We start from the raw sequence: 23,831 nt of genomic DNA on the forward strand, positions 1-23,831 counted from the left end.
ATAAAATACTTTACAACATGAGTGGATGCAATTCCCCATCCATGTATTTACAACATGGGTGGATGCAATTCCCCATCCATCTATCGACACTAGAACAATGATTCTCAAAACTATTCTTGTGGTCCAACTCCAACTCCAACTCCAACAACAATAATGAGAAAAATGATAGGTTCGGTTGTTGCTGATTTTGCTTTGGGATCAATAGCATCTGAATTTCAGGAAGCATACATACATAACTCCTAGAAGGAATCCTTCCTCATCACCTTTCATTGTCACCGCCCACTCTGTGATCTGAAACTTCTGCTGAGCTCAGTGCTCAACCTCTAGTGTTGTTGATATATAACTTCTTTTTTGGGAACAAAATTAAATAGTGGGGTAGAAGGAAATGAATTATTTTCCAAAAGTTATCAGCTTTAGTTTTGTAGCAACAATTATATCACAAGCCATGGTACAGAAAACTCCAGAATATACAACTGGCTTATGGCCAACAACCTCAAAATAAATTTATAAAAAAAAATAGAATTGACTATTAATTTTATTTATTTTGGCTAAGGAGAAAACAAAGATATCTTTTCTCCTTTGTTCTTTAGTGCAAACCCAACCTAAGGTTTTGGTTTCAAGATCACGATCTTAACAACAGAGTCATAGTGACATGTCTGATGTAATTGGGCCAAAGTACCTAACGCAACAGTGCTTGCCAGTTAAGTACGTGTTTGGTTCTAAGTCCATCAGCTTAGAAAGTGTATATATATAGAATGTGAAAATCAAAAGTTAATAACCATAGAAAGTTCTATGTTAATTAATGTGGAAATGGCACAATTTTTAAATACAAGGTAGATCTAAACACGCTCTAATAGTAATTATATCTAGTCATTATATGTAAACATGAAAAAGAAATATTAAGGGTAAATTATATATGTTCCAAATAATTTAGCTGCATGTCATTTTACTTAAAAGAAGTAGAAAAAACTAGGTAGAAAGAAGTGACTCCAAACTTGATTGCATGTGTTCAGAATCTGTGGCAGTGTCACAATTGCAGCTACGTACGTCACCTGCATTATTGTTCACTATTTTTTCTTATTATTTAAATTGAAAATGTAACCCATAATGTAATTTAAAAACATGCAAGTAAAACATACAATTTTTCTTTTCTTCACTTGAAGACAAAGTCTCGCACTTCCACCTTCATCGATCCCTCAACAACTTTTTTGCCTATGCATGATACTTTGACATCACAAGTATCCTTTACATAAAACAACATAATAATGTTATAGTCACATAAAATTATTATGAATCAATAAAACAAAATATTCAACTTTTTACAACAACAAAGATGTTGATAATTTTATCCTACCAGTGAAGATCGGTTTCATGGATTACTACATGACAAAAAATGGAAATTTAATTTTAATAAAGCAAAATTGAAGTAGATTGTGTGTGTATACGAAGAACAAGTCACCAAAAACTGAAGGATAAAAAAGTGAATCTGGATATGTGTGTGTATAGATTGTGCAGAAAGAGAAAGATGACATACATAGAGAACAATTTAATTCAAAGAGGAATTGATGAACCAGATCATCTCAGTGATTTTCCACAGCTATCTTGAATTGTGCTCATAGAATTTCTTTTGCATAGGGTATAAACCTTCATTGGAGAGAAGCCTCACAACACAGTTCAAGAAAGCTGTGGAAGATCACGAAAAAGACCATTCCCAAAGCAACACCCTTCCACGGAATAGTTTTCTAAGAATACCAACCAACCGGGGAGAGAAGAATAAGGGGTGGAGGATATGAGTAATGAAAATAGGTATAAGTAGTACATTGCTTGAGTCTTGATTTGAATATTATATATGTGTAAGGTGAGAGAGATTTCATTATGGTGATTAAATGACAAATATATGGAGGGTTTCTTAGGGTAGATTCTTTGGCATGCTTCTAGATCTAGAGTAAATTAAAATGCATGTCTTCTTGCCACTAGAAAATCTTTAGAGTTATTAAAGGGATATCGATAGACAACCAAATTTTGCAAAAAAAAAAAAAAGAAAATCTTGAAATAAAAGGCATTGTTAAAGTTACTTCATAAATTATATATGAAGTAAATAAGTTTATGTGAATATATTTTTCTTAAAATAGATTAAAGGGGTTTAGATACATAACTTATTGTTAAAGAAGACTTTGTTCATAAGTTACTAGAAAAGATAAAAAAAATCCACAAAAAAGTCATAAATGATTTTATAAGAAGAAATAAACTTATAAGTTCATTATAAATAATTTCATTAATTTCTAGACTGAACTAACCGCCATGTGTGGTGAATCGATTTAAAAAAAGTAACTGTCTTAATTATGTGACGTATTCCTTTAGACTTTTTAAGCATTCACTGTCAAAATAATTAAAACAAGAAATAAAGGGAACATTTACGTAAAGCATATTTCATATCCATTATATATCATCTATACGATAGATAAAGGATACCCAATTGAATAACTATTTTTTGATCTCCACTCTTAATAGATCATTTTATCCTAAAAAATAAATTTAAAAACTTAATTTTAAATAATAATAATCTAATTTAATAACGGCAAAAGTAAATGAAACCTATTTGCTCTGGTCCCTCCAACTTCACTTAACTTTTCTCTCTTTCTCTTTCTCTTAAAACACACCAAACCATTCATTCATAGTTTCATTCAACAAATTCATAGTTTCATTATGAAACAAAGAAATGTTACCTTCCACGGTTGTTCCCGATGCGGTGGCTCACCACCACACCCACGTCGTGTCCCCGCACCAGTGGTACCCCGCCGTGGTGTAGGAGATCGACGCCCCGGTCTACACTATACATCGTGCGGCGCTTTGACAACCCGCGATATTACAAATACTTCGTCATCAAGAGTTGCCACGTCATCCTCGGCAACAGCGATGTCAGGCCCTTCCACGAGATCCACGTGTTCTCCGGCCTCCTCGCCGCCATCAGCACCGAGTGCCTTGACGACGAGTGCCACATCATCGGTTTAAGCATGATTGGCGGCGACCACCCCTCTCCAACTACCGCTTCGTCACCACCCTCCACCCCTGCTCCGCCGCTGGCACCGTCATCGTCGACGTCCCCGCCGGCAACACCACCGAGGACATGCACGTCTTCATCGACACCATCCTCCGCTGCAACCTCCGGATTATCCTTTTCAAATGCTCTTTTGAATTTTAAATTAATTAACGAAAGTCTTAATTAAAATTGTCCATTAATTTAAATTTTAAGAATTTACCAAAATTGTCAACTAAAACTGTACAGTTTTTTTTTTTTTAATTTTAAGAAAACTATGAACTTGTTAACTATTTTTTTAACTTTGGCAGCCTACCAATTTGTAAATTGATAAAAAAAAAATACCAATTTATTACTGCTTATTTTTTAAATTGTAAAATCCTACCAATTTGTTAATTAAACCAACGTAAACTAAACTATTGTTATTTAAAAAAATATGTTTTTAATTTAAAATTTCAAACTATCCCACTATTCTCATCTTAGCTTTTTAAAGAAATCCCTACTTTTTTTAAAACAGTCAATTTTTTAATTTTAAAATTCAAACTACTCCAATTTTCTATTGGTTTTTTTATATCATGTCCAATTTTTAATTTTAATTTTAAAAAACTAATAATTAACTATAAACCAAAATTTTAAAACAACAATTATGATATTCATATTTTGTAATGACTGTATTAGATAAAATAGATTTTTTTTAACTCTTTTAACTTTAAGCATCAACATCATAAATTAACTATTGCTGTTTAGACAAAACAATATCTTCTTAAATTTAAGATTTAATAATATCCTATTATTTTCTTTTATTTTTCTTAAATAATTCAGTATTACTTAAGTATTACTTAAATGTTGTCATTTTTTTTATAAAAAAAATCCCAAACTATCTCACTATTTCCTTTAATTCTATTTTTAATCTAAAAAACTTGAAATTTATTATTTTAAAAAAAAAGATAAGAATTATTTTTCCAACAATAAAATAAATATACGATGATGCCTATGATTTCTTTTTTTAAATTTATATATAATATAATATAATAAAAATGTATACACACAGTGCGGCAGTTAACAGAGAAAAAGGATCATAATTTCATGTGCATAAAAAAATTCAATAGATGAATTTATCCTTTTCAAATTAACATAACATGATTAAGAGCCATAAAAATTAGTTTTCGAATTTATTCTTTGTAAACAGTAAAAATAAATTATCCTTTTCGAATGCTCTCACATTATCATAATTAATTTCTTAGCTCATGTACCTCCAGATTAGTTACTGTTTGAAATTAAAGGTCCCGTTTTATTTTATCTCCATCAATATAGATATTAGATAAAGGGGATACCATTACTATTTAATTTTTTTTCTCTTTTTACAAGACATTTATGTCCATGTATACTTATTTTCATAGATAAATTTATGTTTTTAGTTAAGGATAAAAAGAAAAAAAATATAAAGTAAAAGTGAATTTAATGCAATAAGTAACTGATCAACTCAACTTCAAGAATAACCCACTTATTCTAATTTGTGCGTGTACCTTCTCATTGTTAACCTCTTTATTTAACCAACCTCCAATGAGAAATCGGTTATCGCCTGTGTAATTATTATTATTTTACGAAAAATATGAAGTTAGTGCAAGGGGTGGGATAATGGGTAATTAGTTTTGCTTTGGTTAATATATAATGAAGTGGTGATTATAAATAATTAGTGTATTTCAAATTCAAAATTGTGTTACTTAATTATGAATTTTATCTTTTAAAAGAATTAATTCTAACTCTAATTACTGTTATAATTATTTTCAATTTAAATATTTTAATTTTTTTAATTAAAACAATAATTGCAATTATTTCAGAATTTTAAAATCAAATGTGTTCTGAAATTCGAATTGATTATAAGAATTTGATATTAAATATTTCTGATAAATAATTATAAAAAAATAAAAAAAACTCAGCTCCGCTTTGATCAATTTTTAGATCGTCCCTGCTAATAAGCATTTTTTGTTACAAAATATACAACTAAATATTCTCTCTTCCTGTTACTATTATTAATTTGTATATTATTTTTGTTTTTTTTCTCATCTTTGTTGTTTTTATCACTCTTTTTATAGGTTCTAACACCCATTACGCATTGAGTGCATGAGTTTAAATATTCTTTCTTCTTATTACTATTATTAATTTGTATATTATTTTTTAATATTTTTTTAATCTTCTCCAGATTTCCGTCCAAGCACTTGGTTATATATTAACCAAAACAAAAAACAAAACTAGTTACCATTATCCCAACAATAGATAAAGAATCGCACCCTATCTTTCCTCCAACATATATAATTGCTTATCACCGTTCCTTCCAAAATGATCGCATACTATCTTTCCTCCCACATAACCGCATATCACCTTACAGATTAATCATGACGGTTCCTTTTTTAATTTTCTCTTACTTCTAATTTAATTGTTTTCTTTTTCTTTTATAAAAAAATTATATATAATTTTTCATCAGTATCACACTTTATCTCCCACAACTCCTATTTTTTATCCATATTCCCTCTCATAAAACTGGAATTGCAAAACATAGTATTGTTATATTTGTTATTTTTTTTCATCCATTTCAATTTTTATCCAATAAATTTGGTGGTTTCTAATGTTACTTTATTGTGCTGATACACGTTTAACGCAAGGGATTGGTTTTTCAATGTAGATATGTTTTTAGGAGCCTTTTGTTTTTATTTTTTGTTATTTATTTTTAAAGTATTTTTAAAATTTGTTTATTTTTAGTCCAATGTGATGTGAGTACATGATTTTTTGAAGCATTTTTATTTGGTTTTATTATGGTTGGATTAAGCATGGTAGCTACTTCAACTTTTAAGAATGGTTTTTTAAAATTTGTATTTAAAAAGTATAAATTATGATTTTAATTTTAAAACTAAATCAGGATAAAAAAACTACCTGTTCATCTCATCCAATTTTCAGGTTTTAAAATTTCTTTTATTTTTTAAAATTAAATAAAATTTAAAATTGCATACCATTAATTGTGGAAGTGAGTAATCCACTATTTTGGTTAAATAAAAAATATTTTTAAAAGAAAAAGTAAATTTAAAGCATTGAATTCTTTTTAAAATTATGATAAATTTTAGAGTAAATTTAGAAAAATAAAAGCAGAATTCCTTTTTTAAAATTTTTATTTGTTTTATAAAAATTAATAAATTTTAGAAAACTAAAAACAGAAAAAAAAAACCCTCTGAAAATGCCACATTATAAACCTATTTTTAAAAATGGCTTTTTATAATTTTAAAATCAACAGTAAAAAAGTAATTTTAAAATTATTTATTTTTTAAAATTAAAAATTGTGATTTTAAAAATTCACATATTCCAAGAAAAAGAAATAAAAGAAATAAATCTTAATATAAAAAAACAAAATAGCGAAATAAAAATACGAACACACAAAAGTTCTGTTTTAATTTATGTCCATCAATATAGACCAAAAATTGGATGCACCTCAGCAGATGTGGGGGCAACCTCAAGATTTTTATTTTTCTTTTTTTAAATATATTTAAGAATTCCCCCCCCCCCCCATAAAAAGTCTTTCCCCATATATATAATGAATAAAAAAAATTATAAGATAAAAAAGAGAATATGTTGATATTAATTTTACCACTTTATTATTTTAATTTTTATTATTCTCACATCTCTAATATTAAATACGTAATAAGTTCATGACACAAAAACATACCTTGACACAATTCCAAACAGATAAAGAAAAGAAAAAATTGTCACTACTTGTTATTCTTTAGATCAATTAGATCTTGTAATTTTTTAAAAATGCTTCAATATGGTCCTTTACTTTAAAAAGGTTCAGTTACATCTTTTATTTTATTAAATGAATTCAATTTTTAGTCTCATTATTCTTTCATTTGCTTCAAAAGTTTTAATAAGCAAAACCTAAATTGGTTTTAAATAAGAACAAATTAAACTCATTTTAAAAAATAAAGTAACTAATCGAATATTTTTAAAGTAAAATGTCTAATTGAATTATTTTTTAAAAAAAAAACACATGACCTAATTGAACATGTAAATAATAAGAGTAGTGAATTGAACTAACAAAATAAGTTAAAAGAAAAAAAATTAAACCATTTTATTATAGACTATTTTCTTCTTCTCACTAAGTAAAATGTATGAATCTACCACCGTTACCCACTGACATATAGTACCACAAAACACTAATGAGTGTCACTTGCTATAGTCAGTTGACCTTTCCTTTCGTTAAACATATAATTAGCTAACAAGTATCACATAAGAGTAGGAACAAAAAATAATGAATTTAGATTTTCTTAAGGATGAAAATCAAAGAATTTTTTTACAAGGATCAAATCAAAATCCATTTTGCAAGAATTAAAAATATATTTAAACCTTATATATATACTAGTATTTTATAATATCTAGGGATATATATATAGACTCAGATCCCGAAATCCGTTAAGTCTGCGGACCTTTGCGGATATCAGGCATAGCTATATCGAGTTTCTAAGTCCAACTTGTTAAGCTTGCGGGCTTAACTAGCTTTATCTGAGAACTCTCGAATTATCCATGTAACTCACCTAAGTCCAATTTTTTTCTTCTAATTTTATACATTTTTCACTTTTTAAAATTTTTTCCTACCATAATTATATATTCAAATTACTATTTAGACTCGCGGACTGATCCGTTTACCCACAGGTTTAATTTGTTAACTAGATACAGATTTTGAAAAAAAGAGCATGTATTTTAGCAAACTAAACTTATCAGACTCATCTAAAATACGGACTTTGCAGATCAAGCTAGCCTTAATAGAATTAGACTGATTCGTATATCCACCCCTAATTATATATATGGTGTAGGATGATATTTATTTTTATATAGTTAAAAACTTATAATAAAATAGTATATAGATTATATTATAATTAAAACTTATAATAAATGAATATGTTAAAATATATAAATTATATTTGATATTGATAATACATAATTTAAATTGTGATATAAATTTATTTTTAAATATTGATAATTTAAAAAAAAACTATTGAAATTAGATTAGTAATAAGTATAAAAAGAGGATAAATTGAAACAAATAGATAATTAAGAAAATCAAATATACGAATAAGAATAAATAGATGGTAGTTTGAAATGGTTGAGTGAGAATTTTTTTTGGCTAACTACACTGTTTGCGCTAATTTATGCAAAATTTGAATTGTGATCTCCCATTGGACCAATAGGTCTGGCCGAAATCTACATGATCGAAGGAGGGAAACTGGGAGAGGACTTCAATCCGTTTCAAAGGCTTGATTAATTGGTTGAGTTCCATCGAGGTTTTTTTTTTTTATCATCAAAAGTCTAGATGAATTAAGTTTTAAGTATTCTTCAGGACAAAACATGCTTCAAAACTCAAAGAGGACTTATAGAAATACTCATAAATCATTTATCAATAAATTTTTCACTACAACAATGAGAATCAAATTTATATTTTTTTAAAATAAGTTAATTTCTTACCAAGTAGATCAACTTTTATTGACAGTTACGTCAAGGTTTAAAACCTAAGAACACCAATTTTCTCCTTTGTTTCCCACTTAATCCTCTCTGTCATATATATACTTTCTTTCCCTCTTTTCTCTCTTATGTCTGAAATGCATTAGCCACAAATTCAAACCGCATCACTTTGGTTCAAGTCTCTCCACTCTCTTTTACCTTCTCCAACCATGGTGTAAACTAATTCCTCCCGTTTTCTTTGCGATTTCGGGCTGCCAAAAACTGTCTCTTTGTCTCCTGCATCTCTTTTTCAACTTCTTCTCTCTTGTTCATGGTTTCAAAGAAGTTGCTTTAGTGCTAGTTGGAGCTGGAAAGCACTAATCTTAAAGGAAGTTATCAAGAAACCAAAAGCTCTTCTTTGGGACAGGGAAATTATTCCTTTTGAGAAATATTGTGTCTTTGTTTATTATGGTTGACTGACCTCTTTGCTAGCTAAAAATCTCTTCTTGAAATATTTCATGCTTAAAAATGTTTTTGATGCATATGTTCTCCTTGAAATTAAAACATTTGATTTTGCTATTTGTGTCATATTTAAATGATGCTATTTGATGTATATGTTATGTTGTTATGTTATATATTGGTGATTTGTATCTATAAAGCTTTTAATCTTTAACATTTGCATAAGCTAAATAGCCTTATAAGTAAAAAAATGAAACCTTGGACACGGTTCCTAATTTTCGAGCTATTGGAAAGTAGGAAAGAATTAGACTTCGAGAGCCACTAGAATCAAGTGCTCAACTTGGACATAAAATCCCAATACAACATCTAATGTGATTAATATATAGTTTGATTAAGAAAACCTAAGAAAAATATGAATTTTGACTAAGGCGGTAGCATTCATGAATTTTATAGAATAAAAATAAAAAGATCAAATTAATTTTAAATATTTAAAACTGAATAATAAAATGTTAATAAGCGCACTTAGAAAAAGATCAAGTTAAAGAGAACCTAATCTAGACTAGTTTAGTAGTTTTGACGCGTAATTTGAAAATTAGATTAACTAGAGGTAAATGATAAATTTCCATGATTAAATCAATATAATAATTAAAATAATTATTTTCAATCATAATAAATTTAATTAAGTCAAATTTGAAGAGAAAAGAATTATTGAATTAAAAAAAGTTAATTACAAGCATTATAGTCCAATTAATTAAACTTAGGGGAAAATGGTATTTTCACATTTTAAGACTTTAGAAAAATTAGAGAAACATATGTTCTAGAATTTAATAATATTTTATAATTTTAGTAAAAAAAAAACTCTATGTTAAAGTACATTAACAATCTCTTGGAATTAATTTTTGAAGTTAATGAAATAATATTAGAAAATTTTGTAATTTATAAATAAATACAAAAAATGTAAAATAAATATATCATGGAAAATTTAAGATAAATAAAGATTTAAATATTCGTTAAATGATTAATATTCAATTAAAAGCTTCAAGTGAAACCTTAAGTAATTTTATAATAAAAAAATTAAGAGGAATTTTTATAATAAAACTTATTAATACTAATAAATGATAATTTAATTGGGCAATGTATAAAACTTATGAGAAATCTTTGAAACTCATGAATCAATATTGTTCAAAAGCTTATTAAGTGGATTAAAAGTTTTAATGCCTTGTGGAGTGTCATGTATGCATGACCGGTAGTGGTTGTTGTGAGGCTCAAGCGCAATGTTGTTGAATTTGTCTACACTTAAAAGGAGGTTTAAGATATACGAATATAATTGTACAAAGATAATGTACGTACATATGCATTATATATGTTAAGTGGTTGGATGAGAGTTACATTCCTTAGAATACGAGTACAAATGAGTAGAGGACAAAGAAGGCGTTAGGACACAAAATTCTCCAAGGGATCATGTTGATGTACACCATGTGTGTAAGAACTCACTACCCCCACACAAATATTCTGATGCAATGCTACGCTAGTTACTCATAAGTTGGTTAGTGTTTTTTCTTCTTCATTTTAATTGGCAAACGTTAGTGTTGTTGTGTAAAAATGTAAAGTTAGTCGTTAGTGTTGTTGTGTAAAAATGTAAAGTTAGTCGTAATATGTTTCGACTAATTATGTTTTTACACCATGTCAAATAATGATCAAACAATTTATGCTAAGGAAGAGAATTTGTTCCCTGGTTGAGTTCCTAAACTTCTCCAAAGAGTGCTTATTGTATGTAAACAAAGAAGAAGGAATAAGATGAAGAAGGAGAAGATTTGCATGAAAATAAAGGTGAAAAGTTATAAATGAAAGACGACAAATGGAAGCAATGAAACAAAATTAAAATGTAAAGAGATAAAAGATAGAAAGATAAAATATTGAGTAAAATAAGCTAGTGTTGAATTGATTGTCTTAAAATTTGAAGTACAAAACATATTTATAGACTACAAACAAAAATCTCCTATTGGACCACATTTTTCTACATGATAACTCTCTAGAATGTGGTTTGGGAGTCATACAAGTACGTTTGGGGTCATTAATTTGGCTAGTTTTACATTGATTCGGCTAATTTTGGCATTTGAATTCGGCCAAGCAACAGTTGTTTTCTATTAACTAATTATGAGGAAAATGGGTATCTTTTGGTAATTGTTCCTAAAATCTAGACATGTCCTGCCTTCTCCACAAGCCAACTGATTACTTAGTTCAAACGTTGAAGAAGATGATAACCACTTCTTATTTTTTAGGAAGCATTATCATTGATTAGTTTTAACCCGCTACAAGCCATTTGAATATCAGAAAATCATGAAAGATATCATCTTATCTTTATTAAATCAAATCTTACTTAATTCGGTTAATTTTCAAATGCTTAAAGTTAGCTGAAATACGCAATTTGGCTACATTCTAAGTAGCCAAATTAACCTCATCCACCCTCAACTAACACTAAAGTTAACTGAATCTCCCACTCAACTAATATCGAATGTACCCAAATTGATCTTCTATTTATTCTACTAACCTTAAAACTAGCCAAATTTTGTCATTTCGGCTAACATTTCGACTAACATTGTTAGTAGCTGAATTGACATCATCTACCTTCAACTAACACTAAAGTTAGTTGAATCTCACACTCAACTAATATTGAACATAGTTGAATTGTTCTTTTGCTCATTTAGCTAACCTTAAAATTATCCGAATTTTGTCAATTTGACTAATATTGTAGGTAGTCGTATTGACTTTGTCTATGTTCTGTCAACCATTTTGTTTGACTAATATTGATAAGTCATCAATTTCGTATTCAACCAAATTAGCTTTCAACTCATTCAGTTAACATATACGTTAGTTGAAATTCAACTTAGTTGACGGTCATTCTGTTGAATCCTTAACAGCTGAATTTAATTTACAGCAAAATTTGGGTGTTAACAATTAATTTTTTAGAATATTTTTTGTTAGCTTGATCTTTAATCAATTTACACTTATGCATTTATTGTGGAATAAAAATAAAGAAATATATAATAAAAAGTCCACAAGTATTTTATTTGAATCAACAAAATTTATTATTTTTCTTGATTTCTACATGGAAATCTTAACCAACTATTTGGTTCAAAGGTGGGGAGAGAAAGGAATGGAAGAGAAAGGATTTTGATTAGAATTTGAATGGAGGGGAAGGGAGGTGACCGTTTTTTTGTTTGGTTCACAAGGAAAGGAGAAGGGTTTCAAAATAACTTTTGTATTCTTATAATTTTAATTTTCAAAATACAAGTAGAGATTTTTAGTCATTTCAATTAAAATGATCTAAATTCTCTTCCTCTCACCTCCAAATAGAGATATTTTAAGTTGATTATGTTAAAGTGGTCCCTAAAATATTTTTGAATTTTTCTTTTGATCCTGAAATTTTTTTATAAAATCATGTTTTTCATCATATGGTGATGTGTTAAGTTAATAGAGCCAATAAAATGATAGAGACCAATGCAAACTAAAAAAAATTCAGAGATCAAACGAAAAAAAAAATAGAAATCAAATAAAAAAATCCAACAATTTTTCTGGAATAAAAACATATTCAAGTTTGAAATTATTAATCCACGTGCCGGATAAGGCGTGTCTCTCTTTTTCTGTTTTTCTGGGACTAGTTAGAAAAATACAAGCTGTTTGGCATAACAAGTTACATCAAAGAAGCAAAGCAACATGGTGGGTCTAACCCTAGTTGTGAGACTTGTGATACCCTGCATATCTAGTGTAACTTAACTCCGGATACGCAATCCCAACAGTACAATTTTATTTTAGCAATATAGTATTTATTTTTTAGAAGATTTTAGCAATATAGAATGCTTCAATTTAATGTTTACAGGAAAGAAAGGGTATTTAATTTCCTTTTATGAACATGATAGGAGTGTATACACTGCCAAAAAATGTCATATAGTGACACGCATGCTATAGTTACATCATGATAGGAGTATCACTAAATGAAATAAATTCTTTAACTTCATCCTTATTTTGTGTTACTGTTGCACTGGTAATAATCTTGAGGACAACATATTTTTGTTGCATTTATCATTATTTTTATTAATATATTATTTTAATTGACAATTACTTTTATTAATATTTTATTGTAATTATAAATCACTAAAATATTATAAAAATATGTATAAGATAATATGCTTTTGATTTGATATATTTTCTTTGCTAAGCTTGATAGCCCATGTTAAAAAAATTTGCATTAGAGAGTTTCTCTTTCTTCGGGTGTACATTCCTTTGCCATAACAATAACTACATTCTCTGTTCAATTCTTGCGAACTTTGGTGTCTTTTCACTTTAATTCTCGTGAGTCATTCCGTTCTTATTAGGTATCTCAATCTCTCTATCTGAGTCATTTCCTATTTGGCTCTTGAATCTCTCTATTCATCGCTTTTCACTTCTCCGTTTATAATTTCCTTTATGAACATGATAGGAGTGTATAGGGTCCAAATTTATTTGTATGGAAACAGATAGCTTAGGCAGCACAAAAATAATTTATATATTTGTTATTTAAACAAAATATCAAAATTCCAACCTTTGGGAAACAAATAAATTAACTAATCCCACTATAATGTATTAAAAGCAAGTAATTAACTTAAAGGGTTGAAGTCAATAAAAATAAAAAATTCTTAAAGGGTCGGATTATGTATATTATCAGTTTTTCACTAGAATAAAAATGAAGAATTCTACACAGCCAGAAACTTTGGTTAAAATTTTGATAAAATCCGCCTAAATTTTAGATTGACATTTTAATGGAATATTGGTCCATCTACGAATTAAGATGTCAAATTACTCTGTAAAAAAGTTTTACAAAAAAAAAATTATGTTGTATCTCTCAAGAAAAATACCTTCCATGGGACTTAGTGCTTGGATTGTGTAACAGTCACTCCTTCAGTCGTATGTATCTTGGACCTCAGGACCAATTTTTGCATGAGATCAAAGCCATACAGTTCCAAACGGCATCATTTTGGGGCTCATTTAGGCAGAGGAAGTCAGATCAAAGGTACTAGATGCAGTTAAGGATACTCTTAGCAGAATAGACAACATCATATTTAGTCTAAGGCTATGTTGGGTTAGTTTTTAATTTTTCTTATAGGTCGAAATTTTTTTGTACTGTTTTGATTGATAATTTTTAGTGTTTTTGGAAATATTACTTTAAGTAATTTTTTAAAAAAATATTAATTTTTAACTTATTTTTTTATATTTTACTCTTTTTTATTCTTAAAATATTTACTATATTTTCTTATTATCTTTTTTAAATAAAATATTATTTTATTATTACTTTGCTTTTTTAAATAATTTTATATTAGAAAATTTATTTTAACTATTATGCTAATTAACATAATAAAGTATAATATCTAAAGTATATTTTTTAAACTTTACTTTAAAATTGATTAAAAATATTTTAAGATATAGAATAAGATTGATAATAAGATACTTAACATGAAAAAATGTAATAATTTGAATTAAAATGTACTAAAAATAATTTATCAATAAATGAAAATTGTAAGATTAATTAAAAAAACCTAAAATTATAACACCTCAAAAGATATTCTTATCAATAAAATAAAATTGAAATTTATATAGGTATCATATAAATATGTTCATTTATGTCATTTTATATTTTTCATCTACTTCAATAAATAGTTTTACCAAATACTTGTTATTTAATATATTAGCTTAAACACTTTCAGCTACTAACTTTCAAGTTTCAACTAACTTTTCAGCTAATTTTATCGAACATAATCATATTTATAACTCATGAATAAATGTATTATGGATTGAGTAATCTATAATACATTTGTATTATGGATTACTCAAGCATAACTATATTATGTTGGTATTGCATGATGATGTGTTTCGAGTGACATTAAGGTTTGTGGCTCACAGTGATGCAGGTGGTGGTGTTTGGGTGTGGCATTGGTGGTGTTTGGGTGGAGGCAGAGTGTGGTGGTCATGGAGGTTTGGGAGAGAGGCGATTAGGGTTTTGTTTGGAGAATAAAAGTAAAAGGGGGATATTAGGAAACTTGAAGGTTTGTGTAAAAAAAGGAAAATTGAAGGCGCACAAAACAAAAAAGAGGTGTGTTGAGTAATTGTCTCTTTTTAATTCAATGAGGCCCAGATTAACCGACTTTGCATATAGGTGTTACTTGGTGCACTCAACATTTTTGCTGGGGGCACCCAACACCTGTGGTGAAATGGCAAAAATGCCCTTCACCCTAATAATATAAATACTCCTACATTTTCGTCTGTACAACGCGAATCCATCGTCTCCTCTTCTTATGGCCGCTTCTTCCTCTTCCTCTCACCATTTACTTCTTCCTCTTCCTGTCACCGTTGGTGTTGGTGCTTGTTCCTCTTCCGTTCATCCTTCATCTTCCTCTGTGCTAGTGGTTGTTGTTGTTGGTGGTTGTTGGTCCTTAGTCTTCTTCAGTTCTTCAATTCTTCTTCTCGTTTGTTGGGTAATCTTCTTTGAGGTAAGTGGTGTTCTTCTTGTTCAATTCTTCAGTTCTTCTTCTTGTTCCTCTTCCCACTTTCAAGTTGTTTTTGTTGAAGTGTTCAATGATTTCTTGCTATTATGATGTTGTTGCATGATTGTATTGTTTTATGTAATTGGTTTTTGGTGTTTGTTGCTGTTGGTATTGGTTTTTTTTTTAAGCTTTGCCAGAAAAAATGGCTTGTTTCTGACAAAAACCCATACGGACCGTATGGGTCATACGGATTACTAATTTGTAAGGTTTTTTTTTTTTTTTTTTTTACTTTTTAAACTTATTTGAATTTTTTTCCTTTTATTTTTGGTAAAATTTATTTAAGTTATTATTAAAAAAATTTCACACTCTGCTGTGGCCATTGATTTGCATGGTATTTTTTTATTAATTAAAAAAAACTGAAATTTTTTGTTGCAATTTGTTAAAAAATCCTTGTGAGTGTCAGTTATTTTTAAATTTTTTTAATAGCTGTTATGTATGGTAAAAAAATTATTTTAGTTATTTATTAAAATTTAATAAGCATTATTGTCATACGGATCATCAATCCATATGAACCATACAGATCCAGGATTTGTATGGCATTTTTTTTTTCAAATTAAAAAAAAATATGTTTAATTTTTTTTGTTGAAACTTTTTAACAAATTCTTGTGAGTTATTTTTCAATTTTTTTAATAGTTGTTATGTATGGTAAAAAAATTATTTTATTTATATTTATTAAAATTTAATTAGCGTTATTGCCATATGTGATCCATATGGTTCATATCGACTGATCTTTATGGTATTTTTTTTAATTTTTTTAAAATTAGAAATGATTATGTTTAAATTTTTTTTGTTGCAATTTTTTAAGAAATTATTGTGAGTTATTTATAAATTTTTTTAATAGTAGTTATGTATGGTAAAAAAATTATTTGTTATTTATTAAAATTTAATTAGCTAATTAGCGTTATTGCCATACACCATATGGATCCATGGTATTTTTATTTTTTTTTTAAATTAAAAATAATTATGTTTAAATTTTTTTGTTGCAATTTTTTGGTGGAATTACTCGAGGTCACCGCTGTAGAGGCAAGAGCTAAGACGATTTAGTGTCATGGCTCTTATGTTCGACTATCGTGGCTGCACGACTTGTATGAGATGAAGATCGAGGCTTGTCATTGAATCATAGTAGCGCGAGCCTATTTGTTGCATCTGCTTGGATGCACACTCTTTGTTAACAAGAGTGCCACACACGTGCACGTGGTATTCTTGGATGCACCATGTGACTTGACGCAGAGTGGGGGTTATGCTTGGGGTGCTGCTGCACTTGTGCACATGTATGATAATTTAAATGATGCATCCAAGAGCACAGCGAGGCAACTTGCAGCACTCTATTACAGGTTAGTTAAGATGTTACGAATTTTTTTTTTATTGAAGTTGAATATTATATGTTGTCGTGTATTTTAATGAATATGCTTGCAAAATATATTTAGTGTTGGATCTACGAGCATTTTTCGTCTGTTGGTTCCGCTGTTCCTGTTGAGGATTATGATGAGAGGAGACCGCGTGCATGTCGATGGACTTCTAGCAAGGCACTGCCCATTTCCACGTATCGCAGGCGTCTGGATAGACTGACCCCTGACGTGGTGTTCTGGATTTCGTACGGTGACCATTGTTCATTTAGAGAATTTGAGGTCATCTCATTATTTTCCGATCATTTCAGATGGGGCCCTTTGACAATCATTCACCGACCGGAGAGGGTTGTACGATAGTTCGACTACATCTGGACTATTCCGCCACATCCTGCAACGTCTTCGCTCTCTGTTGAAGAAATTGATGATAAATGGATGTAGTTTGGTGAGTACATTGCACCTATAAGGCAATTATGTGTCGTGCCTAGCCACTATTCGCCAGATTACATAGATTGGTTTTACATGATCTCGCACCCATTCATGAGTTTGGCACAGCCAGGGGATCCTCTAGAGTTCCGCTAGTTTAACAATATGAGGAATTTGTTGAACCAGATATGTATCAACAACCTATGGTGGCAGCAACACCTAATAAGGAAGACGTTGATGTGCATCATGTTCGACATGCAGTGATAATATTTTTTTTTTGTATTTGTGTTTGTTGCTTTCTTTAGTATTTTATTACTAACAATTGTTATGTTTTTTTTTCACTTGCTAGGATGGATTTGTAGCAATTGGTGATAAGTTGGAGAGGCTACTAAATATAAGGATCTTGATCGAAGGAACATAAGCCTATACTGTTGTTGAAAAATATGTGGGCATCGCAAGAAGCTACATTGGCCAATCAATTGTAGGTCACAGATCGAGGCAGAGGCGGCGTACGAATGATCATTGATGTTGTTTTATTTTTGCCTTGTATATGTCATTTATAATTTTTTGGATAATTTCTTTTTTTGGTACATTTATTTTTTGACAGTGACATTTGGTTATTTATTTGAAATATTTTTAATTTTGTGGATAATTTATTTGGTTCATTTTTAATTTTAATAATTATGTGACATAAATTTTTGTGATTTGTTTATCATTAATTAGTCGTTAATGTTGCGTTAAGAAATAAATTAATTCGTGCAACAAAAATAAATTACGCATGTATGATACATCGTTGTCAAACTTGACAACACACTGAAAAATGCATGCGTATTTTTAAAAGCAATATATGTCTGTTGTAACATAAAATGTGACACGACATTGTTGTACTTGACAACACAAACACAAATTTGCACGCGTGTCTATTTTAAGAAAATAATTCAAGCAGTCTTAGTGAACACCATGTATATATATCACACTAACACTCTCAAAAATCACACATTCTCTCCCAAACCAACTTGACAAACCAAATTTTACAACAAACTGGCATTTTTGGGAGAAATAAGTAGACAGACAATTGTGAACTCCAAATTAGCTTTTATTTTTCTAAATGGATCGATTATTCACATAGAAACTGGTGTGTATTTCCAAAGTTCCACTCCAATACCCATTCGAGTACCTAACGATTATGGTTTTCAAACGCTAAAAAGCAGACTGCACAATACCCGTCAACTAACCGATGATCAATATTTGGATGAAATTTACTATCGGTGGTCATTCACAGATGCAGGTAACCAATTTCGCTTTCAATGTATGCAATTGAAAAACGATGATGATGTTAAACAATGTTAATGTGTAATCATCAATTCTCGTGTGTTGGCCCGATTGAATTATTATGCACCATTGGTAGAACACCAGATGGTATATTAAACTTACTTCAAGCCACTATGACTCCTACTCATGATGCCCTGCTATATTACAACGAGAGGTGGAACATGCCATGCCAACATGACTTTGTCGGTTACTCGTTCACAGGAAAAAATCCAAAAAAATTTGACATTCCTTTTGGATGTACCATCGATGAACTGAAGGATTTGATCAAGCAAGTTGCACCTCAAGGGATTCCCCTTATGATATTCATGAATCACAAACGGTAAGACGATTGTTTTTTCGACAACCAGATCATTATGAGTATTTAGATAGTTATCAAATTTGAAATTATTGAGTTGAAAACTGACGATGACATGTTAAAGGTCTTAGTACAGTCTAACTACTGGAAACAATTTGGGCCAATAGAAATTTTAGCTATTTTTAGTAAACAGGTAATGGAAATGGAAGACGACATGTCTCGGTCGCAACATGATTCAATGCAAAATTAGTATTAGTTAATTGTAGTTTTTCATGCAATTTTGTTTTTGTTTCAACTATGTTGAAGTTAATGTAATGTTTGGATCCGTGTCCATTAGCGAATGAAATCGTGTGATTATTATTTTCAAAGCTTTTAATTATTTTCTAACCTTTAAAAATAATGACTGAAAACAAAATTATGAATGTCAACAAAATAATAATTTACACAAACGTCAATGGTAATAACATTTTAAGTTCATGGTTCACCTAAATCAACAAAATTGATTTTCAGCCTAGACAAAGTTATGTAATGCTGCATTCTACCTATGTACGAAGTGGGTCACAGCTTTGCCTGAGAATGACAATGTGTACTCCACAACAACGCCACTAGTGGTAAAGGACAATGGTTTTGTAGCAAAACCTGTTAGATAATGACAAGCAAATTGAACGTAAGATATCAAACTACAGTGTCACGAGTTATACTAACATCATAATTATGCAATTACCTGTACAAAATGATTCTCATACACATGACCAATGTATATTATGCGATGCATAGAAGAATCTGATGACGACTAACTTCTAAGAGGAAAAAATGTCATGCTTTATTGTCGTGAAAGAGAAACAACGATCACGTTGTATCGTGAAGCAATGACATATCCCATATTCGTAATATTCATCCATTTATCCATGGTAACCTACATGTAAAAGACAACAAATGACAATTACTTAAAGGTTATTTTAAGAAAAAGTGACATAACAATGAACTTATGCACCATAGATAATCCGTCAACAAGTAGGGTACGCTTTAATTCCTCAAATCTCTCTATGCCACCAATCAGGTTGATATACTCTTCGGACCAGCTTGTCAATTCTTTATGCAGGATGTTGCACACCAATGACCATGATTCTTCACCCATACCTAATAACACAGCTATTGCCCAATAACCATAATTACCATCCACTTTGACATCAATAATGTTTTCGATAGAATCCTGGATGCAAGGATGAAATTGATCTAATGTTGGAATATTCTGTCTCTATATTGGGTCCTCAGATGATGATGCACTACGTTTCATTGACAAATTACTATTTTGCACAGAGTGTAACGCATCAACATACTCCCAATAAGACAGATCACATTTTGTTGACTTTTGTTGTTTGGTCAGCGGTTTTTTTGGAGCACCCTTGGTCTTCACCTTGTCTGGAGGAGAACACATGGAGTTCATATCAGGATAAGCAATTTCTCGTAGCTTTGACTTCAAATGTACTTTACCGCAAACATCGAGTTGCTCAAAGCATTTCGATATGGTTTCTATCTCCTCAATTATGCTCACATGTGTCTCACATAACCCTTGATCTGAAAAACTAAGTCTCCGTAAAAAAATGTGGATTGTCTCGAGTGATATGGAGCTAACAACTATGGAATCAATGCCTTCCAAGATTATTTTGATGATGCCAAAGAATCAAGAGTCAAACAAGATTCAAGATTCAAGTAAAGAATCAAGATCAAGATTCAAGTAAAGAATCAACACTCAAGATTCAAGTAAAGAATCAAGAGAAGACTCACTCAAGATAAGTATTAAAATTTTTTTTCAAAAACTATTGAATAGCACAATTTTGTTCAAAAGAATTTTTCAAAAGAAAAATATTTTACCAAAGAGTTTTACTCTCTGGTAATCAATTACCAGAAGGCAGTAATCGATTACCAGTAGCCAACATTTTTTTCAAACTGATTTACAAAACAGTAATCGATTACCATAATCATGTAATCGATTACCATTGTTTTAAAACGTTAGATTTCAAAATTTCAAGAGTCACAACTAGTGATAATACATTTTCAAATCATTTCAAACTTGTGTAATCGATTACACAATACTTGTAATTAATTACTAGTGTTTCTAAATGTTTTGATTTTTAAATTTAAACATGAAGAGTCACATCTGTTCATATGTAATCGATTACACTATGATGGTAATCGATTACCAGTGACTTACTTTGAAAAATAAATTACCAAAAGTCACAATTCTTAAAGTGACTAGTTTTTTAAAGATTTTTTTAAGAGTCACAACTTTTAAGTGACTAGTTTTCACAAAAGTCATAACTCTTGAAGTGATTAGTTTTGAAGAAATTGCCAAGAGTCACAACTTTTAACTTGAGTCATCAAATGACTATAAATATGTGACCATGACATGAATTTTAAAAGGATATTTTCTTTTCATTCATTTACAAATTCAAGAGAGACTTTCTGATTCATTTCTCTTCATCTTTCTAAAAGTTTTTGTTCAATACTTTCTCTTTCAAGAAAAGATTATTGACCAAAAATTTGTGCTATTCTTCTTCTTCTTTCCTTCTCCCTCCTGACAAAATATTTCAAAGGACTAACCGCCTAAGATATATTCTGTTTCTTACAAAAGATTTCAAAGGACTAACCACCTAAGATATCTTTTTCCCTTTCCCTTTATACAAAAGATTTCAAAGGACTAACCGCCTGAGATATCTTTTGTATCCCCCTTACAGAGAATTCAAGGGACTAACCACCTAAGAATTCTTTGTCTTAACACATATGAGGGTACATCCTTGGTGGTACAAGTAGATGGTACATCTACTTGGGTTGTTATACTGAGAACAAGAGATGGTACATCTCTTACGGATCAGTTCAAGTAGTACATCCACTTGGTTGTTCAAAGAGAACAAGGGAGGGTACATCCCTTGTGGATCTTTGCTTGTAAAGGATTTTACAAGGTTATTGGAAATCCAAAGAACCATGGGTTGCTTAGAGACTGGACGTAGGCACAGGTTGTGGCCGAACCAGTATAAATCTTGTGTTTGTCTTCTTCTTCCCTACACTCTTTAATTTCGGTTGTGTACTTTTAATTGCCGCTTTTAATTTTGGTTAAATTATTATTTCTGGTCTTTACTTTCTTAACTTAGTAGTAAAAGCCTAGTTGAATCTAGTAACATTAAGAATAGGGGTGGGAATAGGCCAGGCCGGCCTACAGGGGCCTACGACCTGGCCTACATAAAGCCTGACCTGAACTAGCCTATTTAATTAAAATATTAGGCTCAAACTTTTTTAAAAGCCTATTAAATTAAATAGACTAGGCTTAGGCTTATTAAAAAGCCTTATAAGCCTGATAGGCCAACCTATATATATATATATATATATATATATATATATATATATTATTTTTTGGGTACCAATATATAATATTATTTTTTGGATACAATTAATTTTTTTAAACTATCAGACTTTGATTACACATTATTGCTCCATAACTTTTATTCCTATAATCAAGGACTTTAATTACAATTTAGGTGTGAGTCATGTGCCCTTTTATATTTCTCATTATTTTGATTGACTTTTTTTTTAACTTTCCTATTACGTTCCTACTCCATAAAATATTAAATATTTATTGTGAAGAAGACTTTTAAAAAGGCTATCAGGTCAAGCCAGGCTTTTAAAAAGGCTAGGCCGAGCCAAAATAAAAGCCTTTGATAGGTTATAGGCCAGACTCAGGCCTCAAAGATTCATCGTAGGCTAGGCTCAGGCCTTTCAAAGCCTGACCTGGCTTGGCCTATTCCCACCCCTAATTAAGAAGGATAAATTTTAAATTAGTCAAGGCACATTAATAATTAATTCAACCCATCTTCTTAATTATTTCGAGGCCACTTGATCCAGCAACAACATATTTAAACAACTCACATGCACATGGAAGACTGTGGGTACTCCTCATGACACATCCACAACGTGAAGGGTTTTTGTCTGCATAAGCTACACGCTCATACATAGCAGCAATTTCATTTAAAGCGTACCTTGATATCATGCCAAGTAGTTTTTTGTACAAGGTTACTTTAAACACATGCCTAACCACGTGCGTGTGTGTCTCAAAAGATGCTTTAATCTGGGAATGTTGAAGTGTCATCATATTATTCATTGCTTCTCAAACACTGCATATGTCACCAACAAAGTTTTGTAGGATTCTCTTTAGTGACCAATGAGCACTCTCAACCCTACAGATGAAATATACAACAACATGTAAACAACCACATCATTTTCATTTAAGTCAACACTTAAACAAATGAACACAAACAAAAAACAATATTGATACTTGTTAGTGGTTGTGTTTCCTAGATGCATCACTTTGTTGGTCCATGCTTTCACAAATCTTTCTTTGTGTGGAATCACCCATGTTTGACACACATAGTCCACAAACATAGGCCACGAAGAGCAAGTCATTTCAAAGTTTTTAAGGTACTCATCAAAAGAACTCTCACATGGACAGTCAACCAAACTCCCTCGAGCTCTATCATATAATCCCATGCATTCTTTTGAGCAACCTGGGTTTTGCACTTTGCCTTCACATTTTTGTCAATGTGGAACTGACACAACAAGTTCTTAGCATCCGAGAATACATTTTTCACTGCATTCATCAAAGATAAATCCCTATCGGTGACAATAACCCCGGGGAGTGCATCAACTCTCATGAAAAGACCTTGAAACCGCTGTAGAGCCCAAACAATATTATTAAGACGTTCTCCTTCCAAGTAAGCAAAAGTGGCGGAGAATGTCATTCTTGGTGGTGTAACACCAATAATATCAAGCAGTGACAGTTTGTACCTATTTTTTTTGTAGGTACTGTCGATCAAAAAAAC

General features: G+C 30.1%; 1 long non-coding RNA gene, 1 other non-coding gene and 1 pseudogene across 2 annotated transcripts; 1 reads left to right on the top strand and 2 right to left on the bottom strand.

The window, feature by feature from the left end:
- Nucleotides 1-841: 841 nt before the first annotated feature.
- On the bottom strand, nucleotides 842-2,004 carry LOC121173790 (uncharacterized). Its single transcript, XR_005889171.1, has 3 exons — nucleotides 1,535-2,004; nucleotides 1,140-1,243; nucleotides 842-1,052 (listed from the first exon to the last, which is right to left on the bottom strand). It is a non-coding gene; the product is annotated as an uncharacterized lncRNA (long non-coding RNA).
- MIR396E (microRNA MIR396e) lies at nucleotides 1,584-1,697 on the bottom strand. Its single transcript, NR_048765.1, has one exon. It is a non-coding gene; the product is annotated as a microRNA MIR396e (primary transcript).
- A 715-nt stretch (nucleotides 2,005-2,719) lies between the features above and the next one.
- On the top strand, nucleotides 2,720-3,265 carry LOC100792791 (abscisic acid receptor PYL4-like; annotated as a pseudogene).
- The last annotated feature ends 20,566 nt before the right edge of the window (nucleotides 3,266-23,831 follow it).

Source organism: Glycine max, chromosome 17 (genome assembly GCF_000004515.6).
Source record: "Glycine max cultivar Williams 82 chromosome 17, Glycine_max_v4.0, whole genome shotgun sequence".
Lineage (NCBI taxonomy): Eukaryota > Viridiplantae > Streptophyta > Magnoliopsida > Fabales > Fabaceae > Glycine > Glycine max.